Source organism: Acanthopagrus latus, chromosome 23 (genome assembly GCF_904848185.1).
Source record: "Acanthopagrus latus isolate v.2019 chromosome 23, fAcaLat1.1, whole genome shotgun sequence".
NCBI classification, from domain to species: domain Eukaryota; kingdom Metazoa; phylum Chordata; class Actinopteri; order Spariformes; family Sparidae; genus Acanthopagrus; species Acanthopagrus latus.
Window position 1 is genome coordinate 9,660,577 of NC_051061.1, and position 8,331 is coordinate 9,668,907.

An 8,331-nucleotide genomic window follows, 5' to 3' on the forward strand; every position below is an offset into this window, starting at 1 on the left:
TGGCCGTGGTCATTGTTTTTCTTCTCCGAGCGCCCATCACAGACTCCCACAGAGACCTTCTCCAGAGTAGCAGTGATGGACTCAGTGTTATATTATTTACTCGACTCCTCTTTCAGCACCGGGCTCGTTTGGTTCCAGCTCTGGAGCGGTAATCGAGCTCCGCACATACTGCAGGTGATTTATAGGCCTCGGGGTCACCATCCAGTAGCCCTGTCTTCAGCTATTCCCCCCGACTGCTATGATCTGACTGCATGTATGCAAAACTGTGGCACAAGTGAGCTCCTGCAGCGGTTGTTGGCTATTTTGTCAGCTTGCGACTCGAGCTTTGTCATTGGTTTACAGCTTACGAGACCTGTTGCAACTGTTGAAACAGGACTGAGGTAATGACGTGCATATAGAGTAGTTTTAATTTTGTGCATAGGCAAATAGTCTAAACCGTAATGTTACACTCAGTTTGGAAATTTTTTATAATTTTAGAAATAATTTGTTTTTGATTTTAGAACAGTGGTGGACAAAAGCAGCTTCTCATTTTTAGAGTTGACTATCGATGTTTGTCAGATGAAATAGCAACCGTCACTGGCAGAAGGCGTAACTGTTATCAGTAGTAATTACACTAATGTAATGTATTGTTAGGTTAAAAACAATATCTCCAGATGACTTTTTTATGTAACTGTATGTTTTTATTTTCAGCTGATTGTACACTAATGAAAAAAACCCTAATCATGATTATAATATTCCGCTTCTGCAACAAAATCTTCCTCTATCCTCTTTAATGATATGCACTGGACCTTTATTAACAGCCCCACAAACATTGATTTTGGTATGTGGAGAAATGAGAGAAATCCAATCAGTCCTGCGTTTGACAGGCTGTGATTGGTCAATCGCTGTTTGAGGGAGGGGCTTACTGAACAATAAATTGGATCTTAAATGACAGGGACGTTTGTATCCTGTGATGATAACTACAATGGCGTGTGTGTGTGTGAGTGTGTGTGTGTGTGGTTGTGTGGGCACACATTTGAGTGATTGTGTGTGTGTGTGTGTGTGTATGTGTAGGTTAACTGTATAAAAAAAATTGAGACGACTATTGATTAACACTTCATTAAATCAGTAATAACTCATCTTCTATACAGGGCCAATTGTATCCTCCTATTGATGATTAATATGGTGTGTGCGTGCGTGTGTGCGTGCGTGCATGTGTTTGTGTGTCTGTGTCGGTGTCTGTGTGTGTGTGTGTGTGTGTGTCTGTGCGTGTACCCCAGGAATAGGGCTCGGATTGGGACAGCACTTAGAGCTTAGCACCATTCCAGCTAAACACCTGTCACGCACACATACACGCACGTACACTCCCCTGCATGTGCCCTCGCGCTCGGATGCCCACACTCACACACACACACACACACACACACACACACACACACACCTGTCCGATGCATGCCATACACTCTGTTTGTCCGTCTCGCTGTCTGTCTGTCTGTCCGCCCGTCTGTCTCACACTCACACTTGAACATACTGTGACATACTCAGAAATGTTCTCTGCAAGGTCACATTTCTATATTCTCTCACTGGGCTGCTGTTACACTTGTTTGTCTGCTCACAGCCTGCATCCACACCGCAAGCAGCTTCTTACAGGTGGATGTGCATTTACAAATTTAAGGCTCTAGGTAGCACTGGCTTGAGTATTTCCATTTTGTACAACTTAATATTGTTCTACTCCCCTGCACTTTATTTAACTTGACAAACCCATAAAACACAATGTTGCTGATGTTGATTTCTAAGATAAACTGAGACAATGTGTGTTTCATTTATGGGTTCATTGTGCATTATGCATTTACTTTTAGCATTTGGTTGTAAAGCTGCTGCTGAATTCACTATGTCTGCCTATAGAATTATGACACCACTGGCGTTTACACTGGTTCTCTTTAAACCTTGTGTTCACTACACATATTGTATATGCGACATATTGTCTGCTGTTGGACAGGAAAACTCCCAGAGAAGTACAGGCTGACCAGGCACCATTTCTATCTGCTTTCTCATCTCCATTCTAAACTAAAATCAGCACTCCAGGCTACTGATTGAACGATTTCAATCAGTAGTGCTGGTCCTGAAATGAATCGAAAATTTTAGGCACATCGGCACAAATTTATGAGTACCACATAAATGTGACACAGCACATTCATATTTTTTTCCATTTCACCAATACATGTTGGTTAGAACATTTATAGTTCTGAATGAACAAAGCTCGGTTGTAATTTTAAAGAGTCACGAAGTAAAGTACTTTTCAAAGGTCATTTTATGACTGCAGCACCTTTTACAACCAGATATTATCACAACCATCAACTGAAAACATAAGGTTGGAAGAAAAACAAAACAAACCTAAAACTAGCTGCTTCTAGTTATCAGAAAAAAAGCGCACTGTCTCCAGAAGAGATGTACAAGTAAATGAATAAACTCATGATTTGTCCCATGTTGTTGGTAGTTGCTACCCCGAGGAAAACGGAAAAGCAATCCAGTCGTCGTTGCAACTGCGGCAGCAACAATAACACTGTCTGTTTTAGCTTTCAGTAAGATTTTGAGTGTGGGACTTTCACTTGCAGTGGATCATTTTTTCCCAGTGTGGTATGAGTACTGATTCTTCAAATGCAAATCAACTAAACATGCAGCTGGAGCATCTTTCAGCACTTCTCAGTCACAGCTGGTCAATAAATACACGAGGAAAGAGGGTGGACACTGGTTGTCACTGAGCTCTCCTGTCCTCCACCTCTCTCTCTCTGTCTCTCTGTCTGTCTCTCTCTCTTTCTCTCTCCATAGTGGACTCCCTCATCTTGCTCAACACTCATCCATCATGCTGTCATCGCTGCTGAGTCTCCAGCCCCTGTGCACTCAGTCATTCCCCGCCTGCCCGCGACTCCGGCCCGTATATGGCAGGGCCATCCGGCAGGGGAGCCACAGGGTTAAATATACTCTGAAGCTCCAAGAATGCCAAACTCCTCCAGCTAACCTGCCAGAGAGAGATGCTCGACGCAGAGGAGGGGGGACCAACACACACAACAATGGGCACGTGTGCTCGTTGTCTCATTAGCATAAGCATTTTCTGCATTTTGCTCTGATCAACTGTGAGATGCACTCAGGAATGTTAAAAACTGCATCATCCACTGAGGCAGAGCAACAATCACACGTCTGGAAACACTGAATAAAATAATCTAAAAGCCAACAACGTGTGCGTCAACAAACTGTCAATTAAACTGCGTAAATTAATCAATCCCAAGACAGCAGGTTTTACAGCTGCATCAACACTGGATTTTCCTCGATGTGTGTAGAATCACACACATCACATTGTCTTTGCAGAGTCGTAGCCAGGATTTCATTAGCCATGCCAATGCATTTTGACCAGAAACCAAAAAGAGGGAACTGATTTTTATAGTTTTTTACAGAGTTCCCCTACTTTATTCAAGAATTTCAACACAAGCTTGAAGCCTCTCTCTCCATACTGCCAGTAATAACATCTGGGAAATAATGCTGATGCCTTTATTTTATCATACATTTTTGGTGAAACTTACTGAGTCTGAAAATACAGCGATAAGGGCGTGGAAATGAATGCATGTTGGAAAGGCACGAACCTGATGTCAACAGTTTGATGTCATTTGAATTGGCTACAATTTGAGATAGTTTCAACGCTTCCCAGGAAAACGTCAGTCAAAGAGGTTTAAATGTGTAATACGAGGGGATCCGCTGGAACTCGGCCATTTATTGATGTCACAAGTGCTATAAAAGAGTTGACAGGCCCCTGTTAACAAAACCACAACACAGATCTTGGAGACACATGTGGGGTGTGTGTGTGTGTGTGTGTGTGTGTGTGTGTGTGTGTGTGTGTGTGTGTGCGGCTCTGCTTCACTGCGAAGGCCAAACAGATCTTCTGAGGAGGAAGTGGCACTTTATCAGTCTCTTGTGTCTCCTTCAGGTGGGGGGGTGGGGGGTGGTTTGGTGACAGAGACTGAGACTGGACTGAGATTTGGTGACATAACAGAGCAACACGAGAGCCTGGAGTGTGTCCTTACTTTATGTTCTCAGGGACACACTTACTCAAGAGAGCGCCTGGCCTCGGTTTGCTTCCAGGGGCAATTTTCAAAGGCGCGTGGCAGCAAAGTAATGAGGTGGGTGCAGGAGAGGACAAGAATCATGAGCTGGTGAAACAGAGAAGAGGGAGATTTCAGCCAGGAGATTGGTAGGATGGCAGAAGGTGGGAGAATATTCACACATAGGAGCTGGATTACATTAGTTATTATTGTTAAAGGTTCCAGAGCACAGTTTCACAATAAGAAAAACAGCTTGAGTGACTTAAACACCCTGTTTTTTTTTTTCAGCTACATGTTCTACATACAGTGATCCTCCAGTGTGCAGTGTGCAATTTTTGGAAGGATCAGAATTCATTTACAACCCATGTCGTAAGAAACAAAGAAATGCACATACCTACCATAGTATTTGTTCTTTCAAGAAACTGCTAACTTAAAAATTTTTATTAACACTGTCACTAGACATACTTGGCCAGTCCTTCCTGTATAAGCTATCACTAAAAGCCAACGTTAGCAGCTGTCGACTGACCAGTCTCGAGGAAACGTTGCAAGATCAACAGCAAACTTTTTGCTGAGAGTTGTCTCCAACGGTGGAAAACCACAGCAATATTAACTCTTGTTTCCCTGTTCTACAATTATGCAAAATTTGCACATAACTTTTCATAAGATATCATTCTATGAGGATATGTTACCTCTTGCAGTACAAGGTGGCTTTGCGGCTCAGGACGGACCGAGGCTAGCTGTTTAGCATGCTAACTTAAATAGATATCTCTGCAACTCTATTGATAGATGTCACTGAGACAACATTAAAACTTTTATGTCTCACAGTTTGTTGACGATTTGAGCTACTTTTTGAATGTTTTAAACAAACGAGTTATTACAAATTACACTCCTTCAGAGGTGCTGGCAGTCACGTGTTGTTGCTTTAGGAGAGATCGAGGCTGTTTCCTGTTTTCTCTGCAAGGAAGTGAATAAGATTATTTCCCCGCAAAAACGCTGAACTTTTCCTTTAGCTTAATCCTGTATCCTGTTTTTTGTTTACATGGTAAACAAGGAGAATAATCTTGTTACTGCAGTGCACGTAAACACTGGCTTGAAGGTTACTTGATGTAACCTTCAAGCTTCATGTAGCATCTGGGGGGGGTCTTCGCCTGCAGGGTGTCACATTCTCAAACCGCCCTGAAAGAACACTCGAATTCTGCCATTGTGTCATAACTGCCCGCCAACATGCCCACCGCACTATTTATACCAGATGAGCACAACTGCTGCTATAGGTACAGTTACAGTGGGGCACTTCAAACCCCAGCTGCCCTGCTTCAGCTAATAATACAGTGCAATATACGCACTAACTACCTACATGCACACAAACAAACGCACACACACACACACACACACACACACACACACACACACACACACACACACACACTTTTGGCTACTTTTGGCCCTCACCGTCCGCCCTCAAAGTACTTCCTGTATCTATCAGAGCAGTGATGAGCAGCCACAGGCAGGCAGTCCTGACGTGCCCACCTCCCACACCGTTCCGCCTGCCAACAAGCCCTCACACACACCATAGTTAGTTACATCACGACAGAGCCTGTCCCGTCCCGGCTCCAAATCATTACGCACATAATCGTTTGAGGGGTAAGGACAAGGTGGATTATAACTGCAGGATGTTTGGGACAGGTGCAAAGGGTCCACGGTCAACACTAAGAGACAAACAAACAAAAAACGGCAAGAAGATAATGAGGTGACAGTTTTTTAAACTGAAGTGCCAGAGTTTTGATTACACCCACTTTTACGAGCAAAAAATATGTTGGCCATCATCAGGTGCTCCTGCTTCCCAAAACACAAGTCTTGCCATGTATGCCGGAAATAAAAATTCAAAGTATTATGACTAGATTGCAGGAATAAAAACATCCAAGGTGGAAGAATATTGTTACAGGTACTGCTGAGCATTTGTTTCTACATGGTGTAATAAAGTTTTACCAAGTTTTACCAAGTTTTACCATTTAAAATTGTGTTTGTGTGGATTCATTCGTCTACGGCTGATTGATGATCCAACTATTTTCATAATGGATCACTGCAAACTAAGTATCATTGTGTTCTGAAGTCATTTCAAGATGTGACCTTGGACTGATAAACTAGGATGGACAATTTACATTGTTTCCTGATGTTTTATGGACCAAGTCTTGATATCAAAAAGAAATAGAGTTGCAGCATCATGTTTGTCATCCATTTTGCTGGCGACGCACATTAACAGAGTCGAGCATTTCATTCGTTATTATTGCTTGTATTTGTTGGAGAAGTTGAAAAATCTGGCACCATACGACCACTGCACACACAGAAGTTCAAAGAAAATAGAATTCACACTTAATTTCAATGAAAATCATATGAACAGTGAGAGCGATTAAGCTCATTCAGTTTTCGATAAGACAAAAAAAATGTGTCACATTCTTAGACCTGATTTATGACCTGTACGGTTTGATATGAGATCTTGAGCGGGCCGCAGAGCACTGAGCGGTCGTCAGTAGAGGACGTCCTGTTTTAGGAGTGCTGTGTCCTCTCTCATGTCCATGATATCCTGGGACTTAAATACCCTTAAGTCAACAATCACAACAGGAGACACGACATGCCAGCCCTCTGTGAGCTACAGCGCCTTGAGAACAGGAAGTCATAGGTACGACTGCCAACTCTCACCAGCTGACCTGGCAGCAAGCAAGAAACGTCATCAAAGTCACAATAAGATTAAGATAATCATTTTAATAACAATGTCAGTCCAATAAACACCTAAATAAGTGCAAGTACATCAAGGTTAGGGATCTGAAATTATTCTAATTTATGTCATTTAGCAATTAAAGTCACTTATGTGGTTAAAAAATTGCTTTCCGGAAAAAATAATGATGTGTTAAAGTCTGACAACAAACAGTTCAGATGACTTCACAAGCGCATTATACACACATAATCATTCTTTACAAGTAATGATCTCAAACCAGTGTTTCTACAATTGGCTTCTCCCCGTGCACTAACACAAGGGTGTGTGTGTGCATGTGTGTGTGCCTCTGCACGAGTGGTGCAGCATTATCGCTGCTGTGTTTTATGAGCATTAGAGCACAGCGCTTAGGATGAGTCGTGGTAACCTGATGCCAAAGGGAGATTGAGCTAAATGTCAGTGAGCCACCTTGAGCTTTGCACTGCTACAGACGGCCTGCAGCAGCACTGCGGGTCAGGAGAGAAACACACAGCGGAGCAGCTTTAAAGACAGATGCTAGCCTGGAGGGAGACGAAGGCCAGAGGCAAAGGTTCGGGAGGATAGAGGGAAGAAAAAACAGGGAGAGAGACCACACCAGAGTGCAACGTCTTTCTTCTTTTAAACACTGCGATACCCACCAGTCACAGACACTCGACTCTTTCTCATTGCCAGTAGACAAGATGCCTTTCTGTTTCCTGACTACGTTCAATATCACACATGTGCTGGAAATCAGGGAATAGTAGAAAGCAGCATGGAGCCCAGAAACAACATTTTGTTGGTCACATTCTAAGATCCTTCACTCCTGTCTCCTTCAAACTCAACACCGACTGAACTGTGTTCCAGGGCTGCAGGAAAAGTGTTTACATGCCAATGTGCAATGTGCGTGCTTCAACACGCATCATCATGTAACTTGACAGCCAATAAATACTGTGACTACTGCAGTTATTTGACCCGAGAATGAATGTCAATTGCAGATGTTAGTGGGTGTGCATGTTGTTGTTTTTTTATGTTCGGTGTGAAAGGGGTTTTAGACATACATTCATCAGGTGACCAGTAAAAATCCAAAAAACCCAAGATAAACAGGTGTTTTACCATATCAACCTAAAAGGTGATGATATGTCAACACTGTATTTACAGCTTGTTTCTGCTTCCCCCAAGTGGCCAAACAAATCAGTTATTGCGAAATTAATTTGCAAATTAGCAAAGGGTACAGGTTCCGACAGGGTTCTCTCTCAACGCACCAGCATTATACATTTAATCTGAAAATACACACTTTGGTTTATGTGTTGTGACATAAAGAGCTGTGACAATAACAGACTGGGCAGCTATAACACACATGTTTTTTTGTTTTGTTTTTTACTATAATTTATTATAAACATTTGCAGTTTTCCTTAAATGGGGCTTAATTGAACTAAACTCACATGATGTACATAAAAAAACTCTCACTGTTCTCCTCTTTCCTCTTCTTTTTTTTCATGCTTTTCTTGAGTCTGTGTGTGTGTTCGTGTA